This window comes from Callithrix jacchus, chromosome 16, assembly GCF_049354715.1.
Source record: "Callithrix jacchus isolate 240 chromosome 16, calJac240_pri, whole genome shotgun sequence".
NCBI classification, from domain to species: domain Eukaryota; kingdom Metazoa; phylum Chordata; class Mammalia; order Primates; family Cebidae; genus Callithrix; species Callithrix jacchus.
Genome location: NC_133517.1, coordinates 71,757,259 through 71,783,979, shown reverse-complemented (window position 1 = coordinate 71,783,979; position 26,721 = coordinate 71,757,259). Strand labels below are relative to the sequence as shown.

Below are 26,721 nucleotides of genomic sequence, written 5' to 3'. Positions count from 1 at the left end.
AGGGGAAACCAGCACCAGGTGCCGCATGGGCATGGGGCCAGACTTTGGGATTGTTTAGTGATAAAGAAATGGACTTCTGGTGGGGTTCTCCTGGGCACTGAGCCAATAGTCTTATGTGGTGATTACTTATGATCAAGTCTTATGTTGTAACTAGACCATAAACTCTCAGTGGGTAGGGATCAGGGCTCATGCTTATTTTCCCTCTCCTGTTTCACCCTAACTCAGAGCCTTATGCACAGAGTTCAATAACTACCTGAAAGGAAAGGAGCTTAGGCTACATTTATATCACATGCTGTCATGTTCAAACCTTTTCCCCTGAGTTAGCCCCTTCTGGTTGCTGAGCTCACATTCAGGCATGTGACCCCCTCCCCTCCCTTATGCGGCACCTATTATCATGGAACAGCATCAGGCTTCACTGAGCTGTCTTCTAGTAGGGCGGCAAGATTTACACATACAGAGCAGCATGTGATCACAGGCTACAGTGGATTCACTGAAGTGATGTAAGGTTTAGACAACATGTCGGTCCTGTGACAGCCAGTAAGAGGAGCATTTATCTCCTTCATTAAGAGGACCTGCCAGGGAGGCATCCTTGGAGTAAGTGAGATTAAGGGGTGGCCTTGTGAGAAGAAAGAGAAGAGGCTGGTTCGGGCCAAAGGAATGGCGCAAGGAAAGGGACAGTGCCGGGCGCACAGATTCATTTGCTCATTCTTCCTCTTGTTTACTCATTCATTCATCCAAAAATACTTACTGAGCCCTGCTCTGTGCCAGGCACTGTTCCAGGCTTTAGGGACAGAGCCCTGGGCATGTCTAGCTCGTACATTTTATAAAGACAACTAACAAATGTTACAAGTGAGCAAAGCATTAGCTAGAAAAGCACTGGGTGTCTTAAGGGCATTGGATAGGCAGGGGCAGGAGGGCTAACAAAGGCTGAAGGGTAAAGGGGGCAGCCTGGAAATGTGACACGAGGGGATGGGGAATAGCAAGAAGGGTGCCAAGCATGAAGTTCCAGGAACAGGAACGAGCTAGGCTCTCAAACGTCACTTGAAGTCCTGTGTGGCCAGAGTGTAGGAAGTTTAGGGAAGGGCAGTGGGGTAGAGGGAGGAGTAAGTGAACAAGGCGGGGATGGAAAGGTGAGGAGTAGGGGGTGGATGAGGTCAGGCAGAGGTCACACAGAACCTTCTGGGCCATGATAAGGATTTTGAACTTTAAGATAAGCCAAGCAAATGATGTTGTTGAAAGCAGTACAAACCGTGTAAAGATGCAGTAGCCCCATGAAATATTCAGGACAGGAATTTCTAGGGTGGGGAGTGAAGGGAGAGGGAAGCATTGAGGATGTGTCTGGGGGTCCTTGCTTAAGTAACTGGTCAGGTGGGGCTTCTGTTTACTGAGGTAAGGAGCACAGAAGGGGGGCAGGTTTGTGGGGGACAAGTATTAGGGGATGACATAGTTTTGCAAATATGGGTTGGAGGGTTTATGAGATTCCTGTATGGGATACTGAAGATTTCCAACTGGAACCCCTGAGAAGATTTCCTCTTTTTCTTTCTGCTTTTCCTTTCCTGGGCCTGAGTCTCTTCAATACATTCCATGCATATTGTCACTAGCTCTGGTTGGCTGTGAGAGGAGAGGACGGCTGCCAAGTATTCCAAGGTGGATTAGTCCATTTTTCTTTTCTTTTCTTTTTCTTTTTTAGAAAGAGAGAGAGAAAGAAAGAAAAAAAGGAATGGAGAAGAGGAAAAAAGAGGAAGAGGAGGAGGGAGAGAGAACGAGAGTGTTGCTTAATTGCCCAGGCTAGAATGCAGTCTAAAAATGGGTATTGAAAACCTCCCTTATACCATCAATCATGCTTAATAATGGCCAACCAATATTTCATTTAAACCTGTGAGTAGGTGTGATGTGGTACTGATAAGAGTGCGTATCTTGTGTGTTTAAAGTGGAGAGTTCTATAAATGTTTATTAAGTTTACTTGTTCCGGATCTGAGTTCAAGTCCAGGATATCCTTATTAATTTTCTGTCTCATTGATCTATCTAATATTGATGTTGAAATCTCCCACTACTACTGTGTGGGAGTCCAAGTCTCTTTACAAGTCTTATGTATCCTGTATTGGGTGCGTACACATCCAGGACTGTCAGCTCTTCTTGTTGCATTGATCCTTTTACCATTATGTCCTCTTTTGATCTTTGTTGCTTTAAAATGCATTCCATCAGAGGTGAGAATTGCAACCTCTTCTTTTTATTTATTTGTTTATTTTTGCTCTCCATTTGGTTGACAAATCTTTCTCCATCCCTTTGTTTTGACTCTTTATGTATCCTTGCAAGTAAGATGGGTCTGGATGCAGCACACCGATGGGTTTTGGCTGTATCTTTTGATTGGTGGACTTAGTCAGTTTAAATTCAAAATTATTGCCATTTGATGTTAGCTGGCTATTTTGCCCATTAGTTGATATAAATTCTTCATTATGTTGATACTCTTTACTTTTTGGTGTATTTTTAGAAAGGCTAATACTGGTTGTTCCTTTCTATGTGTAATGCTTCTTTCAGAAGCTCTTGTAAAGCAGGCCTGGTGGTAATAAAATCTCTGAGTACTTGCTTATTCACAAAAGATTTTATTTTTCCTTCGATTGTAAAGCTTAGTTTGGCTGGATGTGAAATTCTGGGTTGAAAGTTCTTTTCTTTAAGGATGTTAAATATTGGCCCCCACTTTCTTCTGGCTTGTAGGGTTTCTGCTGAGAGATCTGCTGTGAGTCTGATAGGCTTCCCTTTGTGGGTAACCTGACCTTTCTCTCTGGCTGCCCTTAGTATTTTCTCCTTCATTTCAACCCTGGTGAATCTAATGATTATGTGCCTTGGGGTTGCTCTTCTTGAGGAATATCTTTGTGGTGTTCTCTGTATTACCTGAAGTTGAATATTGTCCTGCCTTGCTAGGTTGGGAAAGTTTTCCTGAAGAGTATTTTTCAACTTGGATTCATTCTCTTTGTCGCATTCAGGTACACCTATCAAAAGTAGATTAGGTCTTTTCACATAGTCCCATATTTCTTGGAGATTGCTCATTCCTTTTTATCCTTTTTACTCTATTCTTGTCTTCTCGTTTTATTTCATTAAGTTGGTCTTCAACCTCTGATATCCTTTCTTCTGCTTGATCAATTCGGCTGTTAAAACTTGTGCATACTTCGTGAAGTTCTCATGTTGTATTTTTCAACTCCATTAGTTCATTTATATTCCTCTCTATATTGTCTATTCTTGTTAGCATTTCATCAAACCTTTTTTCAAGGTTCTTAGTTTCTTTACATTGTGTTAGAACAAGTTCTTTCAACTCCCAGAAGTTTCTTATCATCCACCTTCTGAAGCCTGCCTGTTAATGGAACACAGTCTTTCTCCATCAGGCCTTGTTCCATTGCTGATGAGGAACTGCAATCCCCTGTAGAGGGAGAGGCATTCTGATTTGGGGTATTCTCAGCCTTTTTAGGCTGGTTTCTTCCCTTTGTTATAAAATGTATCCATCTGTCTTGTTTGTAATTACCGCCTTTCTAATTAGGTTTCTGAGTGGACGTCCAATTTATTGATTCCCAGCGCCAGAATCTGAGCAACCCACTGCACTGGCTAAAACAGTGGTGTTAAGATTGATGGTGCTTTTCTGCACCAAAAACCGCCATGCCAAGGGCCGGCAAAACAGCCGCGTCAGCCACGAGAGTCATAGTGGTGACCCATGGGGCTCCTCCGCCGGGAATCTCCTGGTCCATGAACAACAAAAATTTGTCTAAAAGTGTGGCATCCTCTCGTTTTTTGCACTTTCACTGGGAGCCACAATCCCAAGCTGCTAACGATCAGCCATCTTGGATCTCTCTCCTCCCCACCCAACCATTTTTCTTTGCTATAACGAAATATCTGAGACTGGTAATTTCTAGAGAAAAGAGGTTTATTTGGCTCATGGTTCACAGGCTGCACAAGCATGACACCAGCATCTACTTGGCTTTTGCTGAGGCCTCAGGAAGCTTTCACTCATGGTAGAAGATGAAGGGAGAACTGGCATATGGTGAGAGAGGAATCAAGGGAGAGAGAGACAGAAGGGGAGGTGCCAGGCTCCTTTAAACAACCAGTTCTTTTGTGAATTACAGCACCAGAACTCACCCATTACTGTAGGGAGGGCAACAGGCATTCATGAAGGATCCACCCTGCCATGACCCCAACACTTCCCAGTAGACCCCACCTCCAACATTGGGGATCATCACATTTTAACATGAGATTCGAGGGGGACACAGATCCAAACTATATCACTAGGTAAGCACAACTCCCAATGTATGAAGGTTCATTGGGAGGTCTGTTGGAATGATAGAAATTATTCCATTCTATTTCATCCCATTCGTTTTCAACTCAACCAGTGTTTTCTGTGGCATGCCCTGTACCCAGCACAGGCTAATGGGGTAAACATGACCAATGGGAGGCAGACATGCAGGATAAAGTTTTATACTTTCTAGAAGCATAGACCAAGTATTCTGGAAGAGTCAAGAGATATTTGAACTAATTTCCTCATGTTTTTCAGAAGCAGAAACAGGTCCAGAGAAGCGAAGAAACTCCCCTGAGTTGACAAAGTGTTTAGAAGCAGAGGCAGAGCTAGAACCCAGTTCTGAGTCCCAGACTAACATGTTTTTCAGTGTTGTATGAGGCCTCCTACTGGGACACGTCTTTCCCTAAGTGACATGACAGACAGGGTAGAAGAGTTTAATAGGCAAGAACTCTAGCTCCAGAGTCAGACAGTTCTGGGTCCAAATTCCTGCTCTGATATTGGTGATTTTGGGCAAGTTATCAATAAGCTTTGGTTTCTCTGTTTCTTTTTTTGTTGTTGTTGAGATGGAATCTTGCTCTGTCACCCAGACTGGAGTACAAGGGTATGATCTTAGTCCACTGAAACCTCCGCTTCCCGGGTTCAAGCAATTCTCCTGCCTCAGCCTCCCAAGTAACTGGGATTACAGGTGTGCACCACCACACCTGGCTAATGTTTATATTTTTAGTAGAGATGGGGTTTCATCACGTTGGACAGGTTGGTCTCAAACTCCTGACCTAATGATCCACCTGCCTTGGCCTCCCAAAGTGCTGGGATTACAGGCATGAGCCACCACGCCCAGATGGTTTATTTATGGAGTGAATAACAGTACCTCTGGAACTAATAACAGTACCTCCAATGTCTGACTATATTGTGGATTGAGTAGTGCTTATAAAGCATGACTGACTCACCACATCTCACCCCCTGCACGGCTACCACTCTGGTTGAAGCCCCTGTCATCATGGGCTTGGAGGTGGGCTATTTTTTTGGGTCTGCTTTCACCCTAGAAATAGCATCTGAGTGAAGCTTCTTGTGTAATTGATTTATTAAGTAAGAGGTGTAGGAGAACCTTGTATGGAAGTGCAGGAGTTGGGAGTGGGCAATGAAAGGGTTCAGCACAGACATGGTTTCCGCTGGAGAGCAGCTGCAATCTGATTCCATGGACAGTCTGAAGCACGAATGGCCCTACAGAGCTGGTCCCTCCTTGTGGCAAAGGGGCTGGGTGTTCTACTTCCAGTTAGTTGGGGGCGTGTGACTCCTAGGCATTTCCCTGTGAGATGGTTCCCAACTATCCACAAAGGTAATACTCGGGCAAAGAGCGCATTGCTCATGGCAGCTTGTGGGTGGGTGCGTTGGCTAAGACCGCAAAGAGATCTTGGGCGTGGCCCCAGTTTGCTGCTAGCACATCTTTAAACACTCATGAATTTCTCTTTCTAACAAAGGGAGGACAAATATGAGACAATGGAGTCTACCTAGCCTTAACCGAATTAAGACTACAGTTGTTTTGATTGCCCCTGCATTTTCATGGCAAAAATTATACTGCATTTCTACTTGATAGTGATACAAAATTTCATTTGGAAACGAGTGCATTTACATTAAATGACTGGGTTGATTTAAAGATATTTTAGTCAACGAAGGCATAGGTGGTACGTGAATAAAGCAAACAAAATACAGGGCCCTCCAGAATATTGGAGCTTGAGGGAGACCATGTTTGCACACAGAACAAAAAAGATCCAAGATCCCAGATTGAAGCAGGGAATTTATCTTTCATTCTCAGTGGTCCTGGACCACTCATTGCATTAGGGGAGAAAGTGCTGTACCAAGAGGACCTGCTGTGTGGTCTGAGCAAATCATTTATGTTCCAGTTATTCATGGGTTCCAATCAGCCCATGTGGGAACTAAAGAGGATTATATTGGTTGCTAGTATCAGAAACACAAATAAGCTTCTTCAGGAAGGGGCCTTATTGGTTCTTGTCACTGTGAAGTTCTGGGATAAGACAGCTTCAGTCCTGGTTGGATCCAGGGATTTCAAGCATCTTCCCTCTCCTACCTAAAGCCCCAGAATTGAGTCTGGCAAGCTTCAGACAAGTGGAAGATTATGATTGGCTAGGCCTTGGTGATGTGTCCACAGGTGGGTGGAAGATTCTGATTGGCCAGTCCTTGGTCATGTGCCCACAGGTGGATGGAAGGTTCTTATTGGCCAGGCTTTGGTCATGTGCCCATAGTGGCTGGGCAATATAAAGGGTGGGAGAGCAGGTAGGGTCAGCCCTTTCAAACCTTGTGGGTTGGAGTGGGTTGGAAGAGGATGGTGCTTCTCAATGGAGAACCACCATGCTCTTATCAGATGAAGGAATGAATACCTAAGTAAGAGATGTTGTATCCACCAGAGAACTTTCTGTACTATTGTTTCCAGCTCTGTCTTTTGCAGCTGTACTCTGTGCTGACCCCTGATGTTTGTAGAGGAGGTCGAGGCCCTCTCAGGGAGCTCTTCTTGTTTTCTAGTGTCTGGTCAGGAATTGCACCTTCTTACTCCCATTCTTACCAGGAGAAACCTGCTGCTCATCCGCCTCTGCCTAAAACCCTCTACTTCCGTTTGCAAACAAACCCCTGATTTTGGCATTGAGAGTCAGGGCTCCTTTGAGCCTGCTACTCCTCTTACTAGCTGGGCATCTGAAGGCTCTAGATCTCAGCGTCTTCATGTATAAAAGAGAATCATAGTTGTGCTGCCTCCTAGGGCTGTGGTGAGATTTACATGTTACTACAAGAAAAACACTTCATGCCTGGCTGCTCATAATTCCATAGATGTGGCCTGTAATTGTAGCCATGGAATAGGAGGCCCCACACAATCTGTTGTTCACTCTGTCTTCAGCCTCCTGTCTATCCCTCTTCCTAATTCCCTGACCTCCCCAGCCTTATTGCACTCCTCCCCATGACCTGAGCATACCTTTTTTTCTTCCCTCCACATTTGCTCATGCTCTTCCCTCTGCCTACAATGCCATTTCTTCCCTAGCACCTTAAGACCTGGCTCATGTCCTCTTTTCTCTGGGAAACCTCCCCCAGCCACCGTCATTATGACCTGCCATCCCCACTCTAAGGCTAAGGAATGATTCCCCTTCTTTCATCTTTCCCCAGCACTCAGTGGTATTCATTTATTATAGCACACCTCAGTGTGTATTTCTGTGGTGGTTTTGGGGGTCCGTCTCCACGCACAGGTATGAGTTTGCTGTGGGCAGGGATGGGTGTTCATTTTGCTGCTATGCATTCTTGGCACGGAGTCCCACACGTAGTAAAATGCTCAGAACTTGTTGGGTGAATGAATGAATAGCCTGTGTACTTGTCTGCTTGAAAGCCAGGACTATGTCCAACTTAATCTTTGTTTCCCCAATGCCTGGCACCCAGTAGGCATTCACTAAATTATCCTTGCACGTGATTGAACGATTGATAAGGCAGATGCGTGCAGGTAGGTGAAGCAAAGAAAGGTACGAATGACCCAGGAGAAGGAGAATTTGGACAATGAGATCAGGACCCAAGATGTGGTTCCAAACTCTGTGAGGGGAGCTGGACCAGGGAGCTGGGGGAGTATTTCACAGGCTTATCTGTTAATAACAAAAATGAAATTATATGAAAAATACAACAATGTGTGGGTTGCAGGACAAGTTAATGATTTCTCATGTAGTCAAATATGTGTCCCTTTAGTGGAGGCTGGTAATGGTGGTGGTAATAACACCCTGGATCTGTTTATAGCGTCTTTCTTCTGAGGAGCTCAAGGCACTCTCTATTCTTATCTCATCTCTCTTTCTGACTTCCCAGGGAAGTTGGTCTGATTATCCCCATTTCTCAGGTGCCTATGTGCTGTGACTCACACCGCACCTCTGGAGCTCATCCCTTTGTCCCCCAGCCTGGGTGGGGCCCACATGACTCCCTGCTCTCTGAGCACTGCACCTGGAGCACCCTTACTTCCTGGATGACCAAGAAGGCCTGGCTCACTGTAAAGGGTGCTCTGAACTGCCAGTCTATGGGAGCCAACCACACCACGGAAAGCAGAGGGGCAGGGGATGTGAAGAGAGGAGGGAGGTGGAGGAGGAAGGACCTGAGGGCAGGGGAGGGATGAAAGGTCTGGAGGACTCAGAACACTAGACTGTGCATCCTGAGGGCAGGGGCCATGTCCTGTTTGCCTTCCTATCCATAGGATGAAGCCTAGTGCATGACATGGCGTAGGTACATAGACCAGATACGTGGATGGTCAGATGACAGGTGGACATGCCATTGTATTTTTTAAGACCCAATTCAAAGATCACCTCTTTGAGAAGCTTTCCTTGGCCCTTCCCTTAGGCTACCAACATACCACTGCTGGACTCATCACCCTTGGGGCCTCTGTTTTTTCTCCTCCTCAGGCAGCTTTGTGGGAGAGTTAACTAACTATGTGTCAGATGCTCCATTTGGGTGTCGGTTCCTGGACCAGGCATGAGTCTAATTTGTCTCATGTATTTAGGGTCTGTTAGCACAGGACATCTCACATAGTAAGGGTGGGCAGAGAGAGGTATAGGAAAGGCTGGGGTTTGAAGTCAGAAAGACCCAGATTCCTATGCAGGTTCTGCCTCTTACCACACAGGGTTCCAGTGTTGCTCAGGAAATCCCTTAGCCTCTTTGAGCATGTGCTGCTTTCCCCCTTCCTCATGATAAAACAGAGCTAAGAAAACCCACTTTGCTGGGTGTGGCAAGGCTCACCATGGTGGCACTGCTTGGCACCTTGAACGGGCTCGGTATTCATTTCCTATGATTAATTATAGATTTGGTGGTTTCCAGCACTGGCTTGGCATCAGAACCGCCCTTCTCGGGAATAGACATACTTGGAACCCCCTGGGAAATTCTGAGCCTGTGGGTTTGGGGTGGGGCCAGGATTTGTCTGTTGAAAAGGGTCCTTAGTTATTCTGATGTTGGAGGGTCTCAATGTTTGTAAAATCAAACATATGGTTGAATGTAAGGCAGAACATAAGTCCTTGATTTCTCTGATTTCTAGGGTTTAGTGAAGGGACAGAATAAGCTCCTTGGTAAAATCACCTCTTCTAGGGGGCATGCTTGGGGGGTCCAAAAGCTCAAAGCACTTTCTCTTCTTATCTCATCTCTGCAGGTCCACCCTTGCCCGTGGAAGCAGATGGAATGGAGAGGAATTTCACCCTGGCCTCCTTCACACTAGCCCCGTGACTCAAGTAAGCTGGCTACCTTCTCCGCACTTCATCTCATCACCTTGTTCAGTAGGCATTCTCCGTGTTTTACATTTGCAGACCAGATTTGGGTGGCATAAGGGCTCTGTGGACTCCATGAACATCAGTCAAGGGGGTCGCGAGGTATTGCTTGCCTTTGCTAGAATTTCTCAAGTTTACAAAGAATTAGAGATAGAAATGCAAATTTATAACCATTTAGAACTCCAGCTGGCATCTGACAGACCCCTAAGGGACATCTATGCAGACTGGGGTGCCCGCCAGGCCTTCTTTCTGAATCAGGGATCTAGAAATCTCCAGTCGTTGAAAGGCAGAGTCTGTATAGGTCAAGGGGTGGGCAATGCAGAAGGAGCCCAGGTTGTGGGCCGGGTTCCAGGCTGGACTTGCAGCTGGCTTGCTGTGTGACTCTGTATGGGCCAGAGAGCCTCCCCAGACCTTGCTTTGACATATGAACTGAAATTGTTTCTCGAAGTCTTATGATCCTGAAAAGGAATTTGATGTAGTAGAGAAAGGAATTTGTCCCAAGCAGGAGAGCAGTAAATTGTCAACAATGGAAGGTTGGAAAGGCCAGTGTCCATAGTACCAGGTGGGAGTCATGGACCACTGGGGCTGCTGAGTTTGGACGTGAGGCTTGTAGGAGACCTTAGCATCACAGAATTGAAAGTGGTAGCAGTGAATGGGGAGTGGGGAGTACACAGTGTGAGGCATTTTCTCACATACTATTTTCTTTAGTTTACATGAAATCCTAAGAGATATTATTGTGTCATTAGTCAACATTCATAGTGACCAAACCATTGTACAGGTGAGAAAACTGAGGCTCAGAGAGGTGCAGGTCCCCAGAGTCACATGGTAATTTGGTGGTGCCAGGATTTGAATCCACATCTGTCTGACTCTATCACCACCCCACTGCAGTTGACTTGGGGCAAGACGGGTATCTCAAAGCATTTGGGTTTATTTAGATTCTTTCTGGAGTGGTTCTCTAGATGTTTTCTCCAGGTGAGGCAGGTGCCTTCCCTTTCCTGGGAACAGGCCACTCTCAGTGTTTGGGAAGGGAGGGGCTTCAACACGTGATGGGGTCAAAGACATCGGGTGCTCTCCCCTGTCATTCCCAGTGGGAAATGAATCTCCTTCTCAGGAACCTAAGCCAGAGCTGGAAGTCGTGCCTCTGCAGACAGGATTTCAGGTGATGGCCCTGAACAGGTGATTGTTTTGCAACTAGTTAGGGAGGGTGGACAGATCTTGAAGTATCAGAAGGCACAGATTTCCAGACCAGGTATCACTCAGGAGATTCAAAGGGCAGGATTGCATAAGAATAACCTCTACTTGGGCCCAGAAAACAAGAAAGTCAGCTTCTTTTCCGTGTACTGTGAGTGAGTCACCTTTCCCAGAAGTCAGGCCGATCTCTGGTTCCTCCTGCAGGCTCAGAGTGGCCTGGCCAGGGTGGAGCAGAGAAGGGAAGGTGAGGAGCCAGTGACAACTGCGTCACACTTCATCTTTTCCATCTCCATAGGGAGCATCGAGCTTGTGCATTAGATTGGGTAAGAGCCCGTCACACATGCCTGACCCTCCCCACCCCGTCCACCTGTCACAAGGTCACAGCTGGGTACCGAGACTGGCTTGGGGCAGATCACTGTGCCTATGGCACAGAATGGGGGTGTGTGTATAAATGCCTTGGAAGCCATGGCACAATCTGAGGGGCAGACAAGCTTTTTGTTCCCCAGTCTCGTCTTTCCTGCTTGGTGTAGACAGGCTTCAAAGTCAGACATCTGGGTTCCAATCTGAGCTCTCCCCCTTTATTCCCTCCTCCCCAGCCCTTGGATCTCATACTTACAGAGCAACCTGGACAGGTCATTCCCACCTGCTTGAGCCTTAGTTTTCTCATCTGTGTAATGGGGATAACATTACCCACCTTTCAGAGTTGTGAATTATTAAGAAGGTTAAATAGAAGAGGGCTAGGAAGGTAGGGTCTATCATCTGGCAGCCTGGCTTTATTTTTATTTATTTAATTTTTTATTTTTTTGAGATGGAGTCTTGCTCTGTTACCCAGGCTAGAGTGCAGTGGTGTGATCTTAGCTCACTGCAACCTCTGCCTTCCATGTTCAAGCAATTCTCATGCCTCAGCCTCTAGAGTAGCTGGGGCTACAGGTGCCTGCCACCACACCCAGCTAATTTTTGTGTTTTTAGTAGAGACTGGGTTTTGCCATCTTGGCCCAACTGGTCTCAAACTCCTGGTCTTAAGTGATCTGCCCACCTTGGCCTCCCAAAGTGTTGGGATTACAGGCATGAGCCACTGTGCGCAGCCAAGGCAGCCCGGCTTTAAACCATAGCCTTGTGTTCCATCACTAACCGTCTGGCTAATCCTACCCCTCCTGACTTCAGGCTGATCAGTTATAAAGTACAACCCCCTCATGGAACTGCTGTAAGGGTCAAATAAGATATTGCTCTTGGCCTGTATAAGGCACCCAGCAAAAGTGTTAATTGTCTTCTCCATTCAGCCTCATTTCCTCATGATTTTGCTGAGAAAAGAGAGTTGGATCTGAAGATGTCAAATTATTCCGGAGATTGATCTTTCCTCGGTTCCTAGTTTATGAAATGGGATAAGAATAGCATATATCTCATAAAGTTGTTGCGAGGCTAATTGAGTTGATATGAGGACCAGGAAGTGTCCCATAAACGTCAGCTTCATGGCTGGCTATATATAGTTCTTCTTTCTGCTGGTGATGCAGCGCTGGCTGATGCCTTGGCCTGAGTGATCGGGGCTGAGGTGACTCACCCTGCAGTGACAGGTCTGGGTAGTGGCGAGCAAAGCTGCGTAGGCAGGGGCAGCCAGGTCCTTACTGTGCCCCAGGGAACAGCTTGGACATTACTTTCTAATAGAGCTTGCCTTTGGTCTTGGCCAGTTCCAGAGAAGGCTGGAAAAAGGAATGCCTGTTACCATCAGGCCAGAGGGAAATCGAATGCTCCTACATTTTGTCATGGCTGAGGAAGCAGATGAGGACCACAGCAGAGCAGGTAGGGGTCTTTTAGTGGATGATGACCACCTAGGAGGCCACAGCTGGATGGCATCTTGGGAGATATCCCAACTCCATTGCGTGGGGCAGTAGGCACTGGGCAGATGCTGTAGACCCTGCTCATGGCCAAGGCAGACAAGATGTGTTTTCTTTTAGGGAGCTGACAGAGAGTGGGTTCCATTGCCCCAAAGAGTCCAGCACTCTTTCCATGACATCATGTGTGCCCAGAGTCAGGGACCCCTGCCCTGGGAGCTCACCATCAACTCATGACAGGTAGCCAGCTGGATGCTCAGGGACCACAGAGGAAGAAGAGAGATTCAGAGAAAGTTTGTGGAAGAGGCAACATGTAAGCCAGGCTTTTTAGGAGGAGATGAGGAAGAAAGTCATTGTCCTCACTTCCTCATCCCCACCTCATGTCTCCACCTCTACCAGCTGCAATCTAGCTTCCCTTACACATGGAACTACTCTTGTCAGGGTCATCAGTGACCTTCTGTGGTCAATCCAGAGGGCGCATCATGGTCCTGCTCTTAACTAATATGGGGGAGTCACACTTGACGCTGTAGCTCACTTCTCCCTGGACTCCTGGTTCTGCCCTTAACTAACATGGGGGTCACATTTGACGCTGTAGCTCACTTCTCCCTGGACTCCTGGTTCTGCTCTTAACTAACGTGGGGGTCACATTTGACGCTGTAGCTCACTTCTCCCTGGACTCCTGGTTCTGCTCTTAACTAACGTGGGGGTCACATTTGACGCTGTAGCTCACTTCTCCCTGGACTCCTGGTTCTGCTCTTAACTAACGTGGGGGTCACATTTGATGCTGTAGCTCACTTCTCCCTGGACTCCTGGTTCTGCCCTTAACTAACGTGGGGGTCACACTTGACGCTGTAGCTCACTTCTCCCTGGACTCCTGGTTCTGCCCTTAACTAACGTGGGGGTCACATTTGACGCTGTAGCTCACTTCTCCCTGGACTCCTGGTTCTGCCCTTAACTAACGTGGGGGTCACATTTGATGCTGTAGCTCACTTCTCCCTGGACTCCTGGTTCTGCCCTTAACTAACGTGGGGGTCACATTTGACGCTGTAGCTCACTTCTCCCTGGACTCCTGGTTCTGCCCTTAACTAACGTGGGGGTCACACTTGACGCTGTAGCTCACTTCTCCCTGGACTCCTGGTTCTGCCCTTAACTAACGTGGGGGTCACACTTGACGCTGTAGCTCACTTCTCCCTGGACTCCTGGTTCTGCCCTTAACTAACGTGGGGGTCACATTTGACGTTGTAGCTCACTTCTCCCTGGACTCCTGGTTCTGCCCTTAACTAACGTGGGGGTCACATTTGACGCTGTAGCTCACTTCTCCCTGGACTCCTGGTTCTGCTCTTGCCTCCTTAGACGTTCCTCCTTAGTTTCCCTTGTGATCTCTTCTTTCTCTGTTACCTATCATTTATCCATCTGCCCACGCATCCATTCATCCACTTATCTATTGATCTACATACCTGTCTGTCTGTCCGTCCATCCATCAATCCACCTACCCACCCATTCACTTATTCTATCTATCTATCATCTATCTATCTATCTATCTATCTATCTATCTATCTATCTATCTATCTATCTATCTATCTATCTATCTGTCTGTCTGTCTGTCTGTCTGTCTGTCTATCTATCTATCTATCTATCTATCTATCTATCTATCTATCTGTCAGTCTGTCTGCCTGCCTGCCTGCCTGCTTTTGTAATTAAGGAGAATTTAATGAAGGTGCTACTTATAAAAGTGTGGTAGAATTAAGGGAATCTAACAAGAGATAGTGCAGCACTCCAGGACTGACCATATTAGAAAGTCATTTGCAGCCCTAGGCCTGAAGATCAAGTGGCTTTCAGAACCCAGAGCATGAAGCTATAAGAGGGCTTACTGTTGGGAGCTGGGTCCTTCAGCCTGGGGACACAGCCAACGAGCGGTGTAAATACCGCACTCGACTCTCCTCCCCGTGGTGATGTGATTCACCAAGGTGAGCCTGCTGTGTCCTTCCCTGTGACACTGGCTTGCTGCTGGCTCTGAGTGCCCCTCGTTTCTGCTCACATTCTCTCCTGAGGACTCTCCTCTACTCTGGTGGCTGATGCCCCCCGAGTTGCTAGCTCTGAACCAGACTCCCCTCCTGACCACCTACCTGAACACCCAACTCTACTCACTGGACCCCTGCAGCTGTCCCTTAGATGTCACAGACCTAGCCTGCCTGCAGAAGTCATGGTCTTTCCCCAGGCTGTTTATCTCCTGTGTTCCCTGTCAGTGTGAATGGCCATTCTCCTTGTCATCTGAGTCAATAGCTGGGACTCATTTCAGCTTCCGTACCTTCTTTACTGTCTGTAACCATTGCCAAGTCCTGTCCAATACAGACCCAGAGATGACAGATGCATCCCTTCCTCCCATTCTCACTCCAGGTGCCTTTGCTTAAGTTCTTCTCATTTCCTGCACTCTGGATCACCACAATCGCTTCCTAATTAACCTCCCGATTCCTATCTCACATCCTATGTCAGGGGCTGCTGTTTGCCTCTTAAGGTCCATCATTCTCTCTCCATTCCCTAGTTATACCCAATTTTTAGGTATGTGAGCAGTGATCTAAAAGACAATATTTGCCAGACTTTCTTGTGGCTAAAATTGGCCAAATGGCTAAGTTCTATCAGAAGACATAGGCCAGGTGTGGCAATCTCAGCACTTTGGGAAGCCAAGGTGAGTGTATCATTTGAAGTCATGAGTTCGAGACCAGCCTGGCCAACATGGTGAAACCCCATCTCTACTAAAAATACAAAAGTTAGCTGGGTGTGGTGGCATGTGTCTGTAATCCCAGCTACTCTGGAGATTGCAATAAGAGAATCACTTGAACCCAGCAGGTGGAGGTTAAAGTGAGCTGAGATTGTGCCACTGTATTCCAGCCTGGATGACAGAGTGAGACTCCGTCTCAAGAAACAAAAAGAAAAACAAAGATATGAGCAGAAATGTCCTGTGGAACTGCTGGGAAGTCTCCTTAAAATGGAAAGGGCGCACTCTTCTGCTTCCTGGGTCTGTCTGCTTCCTGGAACATGAATGATGGCTGGAGCACTAGCAACTTCCTTGGGCTATGTGGAAGGTAATCACTTTCCGTAGCTGAAAGGATGAACTTTAAGTAGTATCTCAGCTGGCCGAGTGTGGTGGCTCACGCCTATAATCCCAGCACTTTGGGAGGCCAAGGCAAGTGGATCACCTGAGGTCAGGAGTTCGAGACCACCCTGGCCAACATGGCAAAACCCCATCTCTACTAAAAAATACAAAAATTAGCTGGGTGAGGTGGTAGGTGCCTGTAATCCCAGCTAATAGGGAGGCTGAGGCAGGAGAGTCGCTTGAACCTGGGAGGTGGAGTTTGCAGTGAGAGCTGAGATTGCGCCATTGCATTCCAGCCTGGGAGACAGAGCAAGACTCCATTAAAAAAAGAAAGAAAGAAAAAAAGAAGTATATTAGCCACCATAAGTCACTATCTTGGGACTTTTACAATGAAAGAGTGAAATAGGCTGGGTGCAGTGGCTCACACCCAGCACTGTAATCCCAGTACTTTGGGCGGATCATGAGGTCAGGAGTTTGAGATCAGCCTGACTGACATGGTGAAATCCCGTCTCTACTAAAAATATAAAAATTAGCTGTGTGCGGTGGTGTGCATCTGTAATTTTAGCTACTCAGGGGTCTGAGGCAGGAGAGTTGCTTGAACCCTGGAGGTGGAGGTTGCAGTCAGCCGAGATCGCGCCACTGCCCTCCAGCTTGTGTGACAGTGAGATTCTGTCTGTAAAAATTTAAAAAAGGTGAAATAAAGCTTGAATTTATTTAAGCCACTGTTATTTTTTGTTTCTTTGTTATTTTTAGCTACATGAAATTCTAAATTCTAACTTATATGTCATACCCAAGGGGATTGTTGCAGGTGTGTCTGCATCCCGCATGCCCTTTGGGCCACTGAGTTGAGCACAGCTGTGAGGGCAGCTCCGTGTATGCTGTGGGTGTCCTATTCAAACATATAGGGCTTGTTCAAAGCCACAGACAGCCAGTCAGCCCCTGCCCAGGGGCAGCCAGGAGAGACACGAGGAGCCCAAAAGAAAGGAGTGAGGAGAGAGGCAGGGCTGAAAGGTTTCCCATTGAGTCCTAGGGGAGAGTTGATGCCTTTGACAGCCAGCCCTCAAGCAACGGGAGATGAAAGTTGTGATGGTACGAGGTTTATTCATGGTTTCTCAGAGGGACCCAGCAGGACTGGGCTCTGGCTGCCCACAGAGGTGACTAGCCCAACCACACACCCTTTCCAATCTTTTCTCCCACCCCTGTCTCATTATTTTCACTGTCACTGCTGCTTTCTGGAGTCAACTCTTAGATTAGCCACCTCCACAAATGTTCTGATCTCAGGTTCTGCCACTGGGGAGTGGAAATGTAGCTCTATTCAAGCCCTTCCACTCCAAAAATCCCTCTGGAGCCCACAGACTTCTGGGTGATGATGTGAGCCCTTGGTCTAGCTGCTGCCTCTGGTCACCTCCTCCCTGCTGCTTTGTCCTGTGCCCTCGGCCCCACTGTGTGCCCTTGCTCCAGCCATGCCAGGCCGTAGCAGTTCTCTGAAGGGCCCTACAGTGTCACAGTCTGGTGCCTTCTCACAGTCAGGAACACTGTTCTCTACCTTCCCCGCTCCTGCCCCAGCTCATCCCATGTTTGGCGGGAGCTGCTCCTTGCCCAGGGTCCCTTTCCTTTTTCCACCATCACTGAACTGTCTGCGTAGCCACCTCTTGTTCCTTTTTGACTTGTTCTTCTTTTTAGGGCAGAGACTACACACACCCTACTTGGTTTTAGGTTCTGGGCACAGCACTGAGCTGGGACATAGTGGAAACTCAGTGTTTGTTGCATGGCAGAAGGGGTAGGGGCAGGGCCAGGCTGAGCAAGGCCCAGAGAGGGGCACATGCATTGTGGCCTGGTGGGCTCCCCGATTGACAAGTGGACCACATCCTCAAGGTGCCTCACTCCAGCGTCCAGTTTCTCCCAGATTTGGTCTCTCTTATCTTTTCAGCATCAGCTCCTCATCCTCTCCTCCGGCTCAGAGCTGCAGCCCCACCAGCATCTGTCCTGCCCCGAACACATTCTGTGCTCTCAACCACTGTGACTCAGGCCATGCTCTTCCCTTTGCCTGGATGGCTCCCCTTCCCCCTTGGCCTCCCACCCTGCTGGGGAATTTCTCCCTGCCCTTCGTACATTGTGAGTTCTTAGGAAAGCTTATCATGGATGTATTGGGTGTACTGGGAAGGGTGGGGGTCATGTAAGTATTTATTCAACAAACATTTACATAGAGGTTAGTATATTTTAGGCACTATTCTGTATGCTGTATCCATAAGAACTAACTTAATATACATAACAATCCTATAAGGAAGGTACTGTCATTGGCTCCATTTTACAGATTATAAAACTGAGGAACAGAGAGGTGAAGTAAATTGTCCGAGGTTACAGTGTTAGTAAGTGCTAGAGACAGGATTTGTTGCCCTAAGCCGAGCAGGAGAGAAGGTGGCAGGTTTCTTTTTAAATCAATGCTGTGGAGTAGATGGAGAACATCAATTGCTTGGTGTTTCTTTTTTTTTTTAAGTCTAAATTGTAGATCTGATGGGTCTGTGTGTAGGTTATTGACATGGGTGTATAGTATGATGCTGAGGTGTGGGTCTCTATTGGTCCTATCACCCAGACAGTGAACACAGTACCCAACAGGAGGTCTTTCAGGCCTCTCCTCCCTCCTTCCTCCTTTCAGCATGCCCAGCATCGTTTGTTTCCATCTTTATGTCTGGGTATACTCAGGCTTTAGCTCCCACTTGTAAGCAATAACATGCGGTATTTGTTCTTCTGTTTCTGTGTTAATTCACTTGGGATACTGGCAAATCAGCTTTCCCTTCGGGAGCTCTGTGACTGAGCTGGCCTGAGGAGAGCAACTTTCAGAAACCCTGCAGGTATCCGGGACATCTGGCCGCAGGGACCATTGAAAGGCTCCAGCTCTAGAGGCCCAAGCTTCAGGTGGGCCATGAGTATGGTCCTGGCCTTCATCAGGCAGGGCCAGGGATGAGGCTTCCTGGCAGGAAATCTGCTCCTCTGTCTTGCACCAGCCTCCCTTCTGCTCTGCTTTGGACAGTGAGGAGGGAGATGACAAAGAATATCCAGGACAAGGTTTGAAATGGATAAGAGGTTCACAAGAAGACCCCAGGACTAGCAGGCAGGGACTTTGACTCAATGTGCTGAGTGATTTCAGCAGCAACTCATTTCCCCTCTATGGGCCTTGGTTTCTCCATTTGTGAAATGTAAAGCTTAGACTGGATGCTCACGAAAGACACTCCCAGTGTATTCTTTAATAATTCTAGCTGCATAGGTGTTACCTTGGGGAGCAGAAGGGAGGAGGGAAATTGGGATATGTTATGGGCTGAATTTATATATTCAAAATTCATATGTCGAAGTCAACCTTTAGTATCTTCAAATGTGACTGTATTTGGATAGGGTCTTTAAAGAGGTAACTCAGGTTTAATGAGTCATTGGGGTGGGTCCTAATCCAATATGACTGGTGTCCTTGTAAGAAGACAATATTAGGCCGTGGATACCTACAGAGGAAGGACACATGAACACATGGAAGAGATGGGCATCTTCAAGCCCAGGAGAATGGCCTTAGAAGACACCAAGCCTGCTGACACCTTAACCTTGGACATCTAGCCTCCAACATTGTGAGAAAATAAATCTGCGTTCTTTAAGCTGCTCAGTCCATGGTACTGGGTTCTGACAGCCCCAGGAAACCAATGCAAGGTGACACCATAGGCTGACCCAACTGCGGTGTCCTCCAGCCACAGTATCTTGGTTCCTATGGGGTCAGACTAGACAAAGAATATGGGAGGCAAGGCAAGGGGCTCAGCGTGGATCATTTTGAACAACATGCATTGAGCCTGCTTTGCAGCAGGGGTGAATGAGTGCACCCTACCCCTACTCTTAAGCCCCTGATCCCACGGGGGAGACAGACTCACAGTGAGGAATACTCGTTGTGTGAATCACACAGTGACGATACAGACACAGGCCTAGGGAAGGAATAGTCCATTGTCCAGGTGACTTCACAGAGGAGAGCTTGGGAGGGTCAGCTGTGGCATACAGCAATCAGAGAATGGAGGGAAGAGCATCCCAGCAGAGGGATCAGCATATGCAAAGGCACGGAGGCACAAATAGTTCCCTGGGGGAAATGACTGGAGAGCAGAGCTGGGGAGCCCCCGAGTGAATGCAGCTTATACACATGGGGACCGGGAGCCAGCCAATTGGAACTCAGCAGGGCCACTTACCAGCTGGGTGATCCTTGGCAGGTTACTTAGCCTCTTGGAATCTCTGTGTTCTCATCTGCAAACGATGATGGCAATAGTACCTTCCTTAGAGGACTGCCTCAGAGACTACGTTGGTAAATTTCTACAGCATGCTTTGAGCAGTACTCTGCATGTGAATGGCACTTCAGCAACTCTGGCTGTCGGCTCAGCCTTGGTTTTCACACCTGCTCTCCCACAGAGTGGCTGAGATGATCATTTCCTCAGCCCTTTTGCTTGGGCACAGTGGGAGTGGGGTCAGTGTAGAAAATCAATCTTCGTCAGCTAGAACTGGGAACTGAGAGGTGGAGAGCCTCCTGGAAATGCAAGGAGAACTTGCCAGAAAGCACTTCAGCAGGTTCTGGGAGGCCTGCTGCTGAAGGGGGTGCCCTTTGTGGCCCCAAAACTCTGTGACGCGTGTGGGGGAAGGAACTGAAAAGGGGACCTGAAAGATGTTTTCTCAGTAACAGGCACAAGAGGCAGCAGGGGAGGAGGAGCAGTGTTTCGAAGGCTCCAAGGAGCAGAATTGCTGGCTGTCAGGGCGGGGACGCCCCGAGGGATCATCGGGCTCTTGGATGACAAAATGACAGTAGTTGGACTGGACTTTCTCTAAAGATCTCCTTTGTTTAATTTTACAGTGTTTGATATGATAAAAAGATGCAAACAGTTACCCTCTTTTTTTTTTTTTTTGAGATGGAGTCTTGCTTTGCCACCCAGGCTGGAGAGCAGTGGCGTGATCTTGGCTCACTGCCACCTCTGCCTCCTGGGTTCAAGTGAGTCTCCTATCTCAGCCTCCTGAGTAGCTGGGACTACAGGCACAGATACCCTCTTTTTATAATTAAAGATTTCTTACAAAAAATCTAGATGTCCAGCTTCTGGTGGACACAGAATATCTGAGAACAGTAGCTGGCATTCCCATGTGGCAACCATCAGCCACAATTCAATGGCAGGTGCCCCCACAGGTACTCCACAGCAGTAGGTCATTTTCTTTCTCTGCTCCATCCCAGCAGGCATTTGTGTGTAAGATTGCCAAGTCTAGCCCAACACTTTCCTTTTACAGATGAGGAAACAGTGGGGATGTGACTCATTTAATTGTACACATGTGAGTGACCTAGCTCGGATGAGATCCCAGGCCTCCTAACACTCAGTCAAACACTCTGCTTGCCTTCTTTTGCCTTAGTGCCTGGGTGGAAAGGGTAGAGGAGCAAGGGAACATGGTCTCCTTTTAGCTTTAATTGATAATAACTATTAAGAAGAAGAGCAGCCATCAGTTAAATGTCTATGATGTATCAGGGACTTCACGCACATTTAAATCCTCATAAGAACCCTGGAAAGTAAATATTATTATTCCAGTTTTTCAGATGAGGAAACGGAGGCACAGAAAGGTTGAAAAGCATGCCCGAGTTTGCTGGGGTGGTGTGTGATGAAGGTGGGTCTTGAACCATGGTTGAGTGGACTCTAAAGCAACGTAGCTTTGTTGCAAGCCTATTGTTAGCCCTCTGGGCATGCTAAACTAGGAAAGTTCTAGAAGCTGGTGCAAGTGGTTTACTAGTGTTCAATTCAGACAGTTGAGGGCATGTCAGGGGAGGTTTCAAGTTGTTAAGTGTCTTATGAGCCTGGTGGGAGAGAGGGAACTTGATCTCCCTCCCTGGGACTGTCCACCCATAACCCCTACAGACATTTCTCATTGTAGTTGGGGGTTGGGGAACACCTTTAGTGGAAAGCTGGGGGGCCTGGCCGGGGCTCAGGAAGGAGGAAGAACTTGTAAACTAGAGAGTCCTGACCATGTTTAAGACATGCCCTCCCCACCCAGTATTCCTATGCAAGGTTGAATGGCCTTAGCGGTGGGCTCCCCAGCACCATGAGCTGACCTTAACATGGCTGTTGTTCTTTGGTGTTGAGGGCTCCTTTAGTTTAACTGTCTCCCTCATTAAGTATCTGCTCCCTGAGTCCAGGGACCGCTTTCCATATATCTCTATATCCCCATCATCTAGAATGGTGCTTGACTCATAACAGGTACAAAAAATGTGTGGTTCTGGAATGGAGGATGAAAGAATATATGATGCAGAATTCACTTCTTTCTGGGGTCACATTGCTGGGGTTTAAGTCTTGGCTCCACCCTTGCTAAATGAGTGACGTGAACAAATTATTGAACCTCTCTAGGACTCAGTTTCTACATCTGTAAAATGGAGGCAAAAATCATGCTTATCTCATTGCTTGCTGTTAGAATTAATATATTACCCATAAAGTACTTAGCACAATATCTTGTCCTGTGCTGTCTAATATGGTGGTCATTAGTCGCAGACGACTATTTAAAATAACCAAAACGAGCTAAAATTAAAGTTGAGATCCTTCCATTGGACCAGCTGCATTTTAAGTTCTCAGTGACTTCTATATTGGACAGCACAGATATAGTACATTTCCATCATCACAGATAATTCTCCTAGACAGAGCTGGTGGAGAATATTGTAAGGGCTCTGTGATGTTAGTCTTCCTACAGTTACAGTTACTCCTGCTGTTATTGCCGCTGTCTCTCCACTCAGGGTGGAGGGTGATTCTACGTGACTAGAGCAGGAGATTTGTCCTTGTGGCAGCCCAGGCTGAGAGTCTATAGCCTGCATTTGCTTTCTTCTTGGAATGCTGTCCTGAAGACCTTCACTTGATGACATCCTCCTTGTGCAGGTGCTTGGTGGGACAGGCTTTAAGAAGCTTTTCAAAGGGAGAGCCCAGCATAAGAGCCTTCTTCTTCGAGTCTAGCCTCTCTATGAGGGCTGGGACTGGATTTCCTTCATCCCTGTCTCCCCAGTGCCTGGCATTTGGTAAGCACTCAGAATAAGCTTGTTGGGGAATGAAGGTTTGCATGGGTCTAAGGCAGTGTGTTCACTCAGCCCCATGACTGCCTCAAAGCATTTCTAATACCAGATGACTTACAGCATGGAAGAAAGAGCAGCTAGGAAACAGGTCTGTGTCCATGGCCAGGAGGTATGAGCCTCAGAAATGTTGGCAGGATGAGCAGCCATAGGGAATGATGGCAGGGCCCCGGGGAAATGACTGGAAGCACAAGTTGAATGGCAGAGGGAGGGTGAACAGTAATCACAGAATTAAGGGGGAGAACTGTCTTGTGTATGGGAGACTCCCCAAGACCTCCCCAAATCTGAAAGGAAGGGCTGAGATTTCAGTGCATCCTTGGCAGGGGTGGGCAAGCCACGGGCATCCCTTAGTTTCTGTAGTGTGTCCCCTCAGTCTGTACTGATAGGTCCTGAGGAAATGAAAGTTAACTAGAAACAAATATCTTCGGGTTGGTCACTTTAAAGTCTTCAGTTTGGCTTCCCTTATCACTGGAGATTATTTCTTTTGTGAGTGTGTTTTTTTTGCATATTCTTTGCATTTGTATTGTTTCAAGGAGAAGTGGTAGCTTCCTAAGTGTTGACGTCTGAGGCAAAGTTTTAGATTTAACTTGAGGTCATCTTAGTTGGCTCAGGCTGCCATAACAAAATACTTTAGACTGGGGTCTTAACAGACATTTATATCTTACTGTTCTGGAGGCTGAGAAGTCCAAGATCAAGATGCTGGCAGATTTGGCTCCTGGTGAGGGCTCTCTTCCTGGCTTGCGGATGGTTGCCTTCTTGCTGTGTCCTCACATGGTGGAGCAATAGATTTTTTGTCTCTTTTTCTTCTTCTAAGGGCATTAATCCCATCACTGGGACTGTACCCTCAAGACCTCCTCTAAACCTAATTACTCCCCGAAAGCCTCACCTCCTAATATAATGTTGGAGGTTAGGGCTTCAACAGATAAATTTAGGGGGACACACACAAGCATTCAGTTCATTCTGTTGATGAAAAAAGCCAAACTCTGAAATTTGAAGAAGTTCATTCTGAACCAAGTGTGAGGACCATGGCCCATGAGACAGCATCAAGAGGTCCAGAGAACATACACCCAAGGTGGTTGGGTTATACTTTGACTTTATACATTTTAGGGAGACAGAAGTTACAGGGAAAAATCTAAATCAGTATTTGTAAGTTACATGTTGGTTAGGTCACAGGTGGATTCAAAGATTTCCTGATTGACAATTGGTTGAAAGTGTTAGGCTTTGCCTAAAGAGTTTGAGTCAGCAGAAGAAACGCTTGGGGTTAAGATAAGGGGGATTATGGAGGCTGGGATTCTTATTATGTAGATGAAGCCTCCCGGTAGCAGACTTCAGACAGAACAGATGGTAAATATCTTATTAGACCTTAAAAGGTGTCAGACTCTTAGTTAAATCTCTCCTGGATCAGGAAAAGACAGGGAAGACGATTCTCTGCAGAATGTAAATTTTCCCCATAAGGGGTGGCTTCGCAGGGTCATTTTGAAATACGTCAAAGAAATATATTTGGAGGTGAAATACTTTGATTTCCTTCAGGGACTGCTATCTGTCACGTGATGTTATATCAGAGTCTCTGGCTCCACTGACTCACTCCTTTTTGACCCTAGCACAAATCTAGTATCTGTACTGGGGTCCATATGGACTCATGGCATTGGGTCCTGCTGTCAGGCCATCTTCAACCTCTGATGATCACCTGCTCACACTCTGCACATCGGCCTCACTCAACTTTCTGTTTTCTTGCAGCCTGGGCTCTTTGGCACCTCTGGGACTTTGCGCATGCTCTTTCTACTTCCTCATTCACTCTGCCCCTGCCTTGGCATCTAACTGAATCTTCCTCCTTTGTCAGGCCTCAGCTTAGATGTCACTGCTCTGAACCTACCCCCAGTCCCCTGGTCTGAGTTAGGTGCAACTTGTCCTCCCACAGGAGCTGGCCCACACCTGCCATCTGCCTCCTGAATGCACCAGCAACCCTCTGGGTCTCCAACTGTTGTTCAAAGGGTGAGCTCAGGCCAGAAGGACCAGGACTATCTTGTGAACAATTGTATCCTCAGTGACTGGCCCCAGGCATAGAGGGTCCTCCACGTAATGCTTATTGGATGAGTCAAAAAGGTGAATTAATGAATGTCGTCATCAAGTTCCTAAGTCAGCCTCAGATTGCTGGTTGTGACAGTCTTGGTAATGCTTTTTAAGTTAAGAGTTCTTTGAGTTGAGTGTTGAAAATGGCTTACTCATCACAGGAGTTTATTCTTTTATTGGTCCAAAAAATAAATGTATACAAATAGCTTTGTATTCTTTTGCTATTACAATATAGAAATTAATAGCATGGATTTTGGAGCCAGACTGTCTGAATATGTGAGTTCCAGCTCTGTCACTCAAAAGCTGTGGGACTTTGGGCAAGTCATTTTGCTGTGCCTCAGTTTCCTCATCCTTAAGATAAGATTCTAATAAAAATGATCTAATGATGATGTGAGGATTAGATTAGTCTGTATTTGAATAATCCCTAAACACATAAAAGCACTATATAAAATGTGTCAAATAAAGTAAATCAGGAATAAGTCTCATAAACAGTGTGGTAGTCTCTTAGAAGTTTACTTCCTTTTGGAGTAAAGCATTGGCATGGTTCTAGCACAAGGCAACTTCAAGACAAAGGTAAAGTTCCTTTTCAGTGTGTTCCCACCTTCCATGTCTATGCCGCCTTTCACTTTTTGGGGTGTTTTGTCCTGTGAAGTCTTATCTTCCTCTTCACCATCTAATAGCAAATGCTTTTGGATTTATCAAAAAGGCCATTTCATAATCTTGTGTAAACGACTAATAGAGTCTAATGTGCTTTTTCTCCAAAATGATTGTCTTAACATGAAGTGTCCCGATTAGTCTAGGGAATCCAGGAGGGCAGAAACCACATGGATTTCTTCTCCTTGGCCCTGGTTCTCTGCACCTCTAAGTGCAGTAGACATTGGCCAGCTGTATTTATCCAGTGTCCCAGGAAACAGAGTCAGGAGTGTGAGGGTTAGACCCATTGAACAGAATGCTGAGAACTTTGGAGATACATTGGTCAGAGAGGGGGAGATGTGCCACCAGCATTTAATAACAGTGGATGAGTTTAAAATACAAAGTCAGAATGCTGGTCAGCTTACATTGCCATTCCAAGGCTATGGAGCCCTCAGATGCCACATGACCCAACCTCAAAGAAGAGCTGCGGTTTCAGAGTCAGGGTGACAGCAGCCAACGATTTAGAAAGCAGAGTTCAGCGTGGGACCCATGGCAGGAGGCTGCTTGGAGTCTGTAAATGACGCCATTGTTTGAGGTTCCATGCAATCAAAGAAAGAAAAAATCAGGGGCTGGCTTTGGGCCGGGGGAGCAGGGAGAAAAGAAAAACAAACCACTTAAAATTTTAGGGACAACATCTCTTGCCAAAGTCCTTTTTTTTTTTTTTTCCAAATCAAAAAAACCACCCGATCTGAAGCCAACGAAGCAAACAGGAAAGCAGTGTCTGGGCCTGCTCTGAGGGCAGATGGCAGCCTCCTGGGTTTCAGAATGAGTTGATCATTGCGTAAACAAGGTGGCCTCTGGGCAGGGGCAACCCGCTCTGTAAGAGCTCTTCCCCCACGGGCACTTAGGCCCTTTAGTGTCCACATTCTTCAAGCCTGGCAGTGTCCTGCTCTGGAGCCCCTTCAAGTTCAACGTTGCTTGGCAATGCTGTCTAATAATAACAGTGTCTATTATTCCCCGTGATGACCCTGTGAAGGTGGTGTGGATTCTTAGATCCATTTTATGGAAAGGGATACCCTGGGTTTCAGAAAGTTGGCCTTGCTAGCTCAAGGTCGGGTGGAGTGGGAATGACGGAGGCAAGCACAGGACACAGGCATCTGTTTTGCCATTTAGCCAGGCGAATGCAGACAGGAAGGAAGGGGGAAGGCATGCCCGGCCCTGGGGATGGCTGACAGCCTTAACTG

At 46.9% G+C, this 26,721-nt stretch overlaps 1 long non-coding RNA gene across 2 annotated transcripts in view; it reads left to right on the top strand.

Moving 5' to 3' along the window:
• The window catches only part of LOC103788632 (uncharacterized), a 142,251-nt gene that overhangs the window by 38,232 nt on the left and 77,298 nt on the right, over window positions 1–26,721 (top strand). For both annotated transcript variants that reach the window (XR_004735254.3, XR_001907699.4), the window contains exon 2: window positions 9,450–9,528. This is a non-coding gene — a long non-coding RNA (uncharacterized LOC103788632). The remainder of the gene's footprint in view (window positions 1–9,449; window positions 9,529–26,721) is intronic.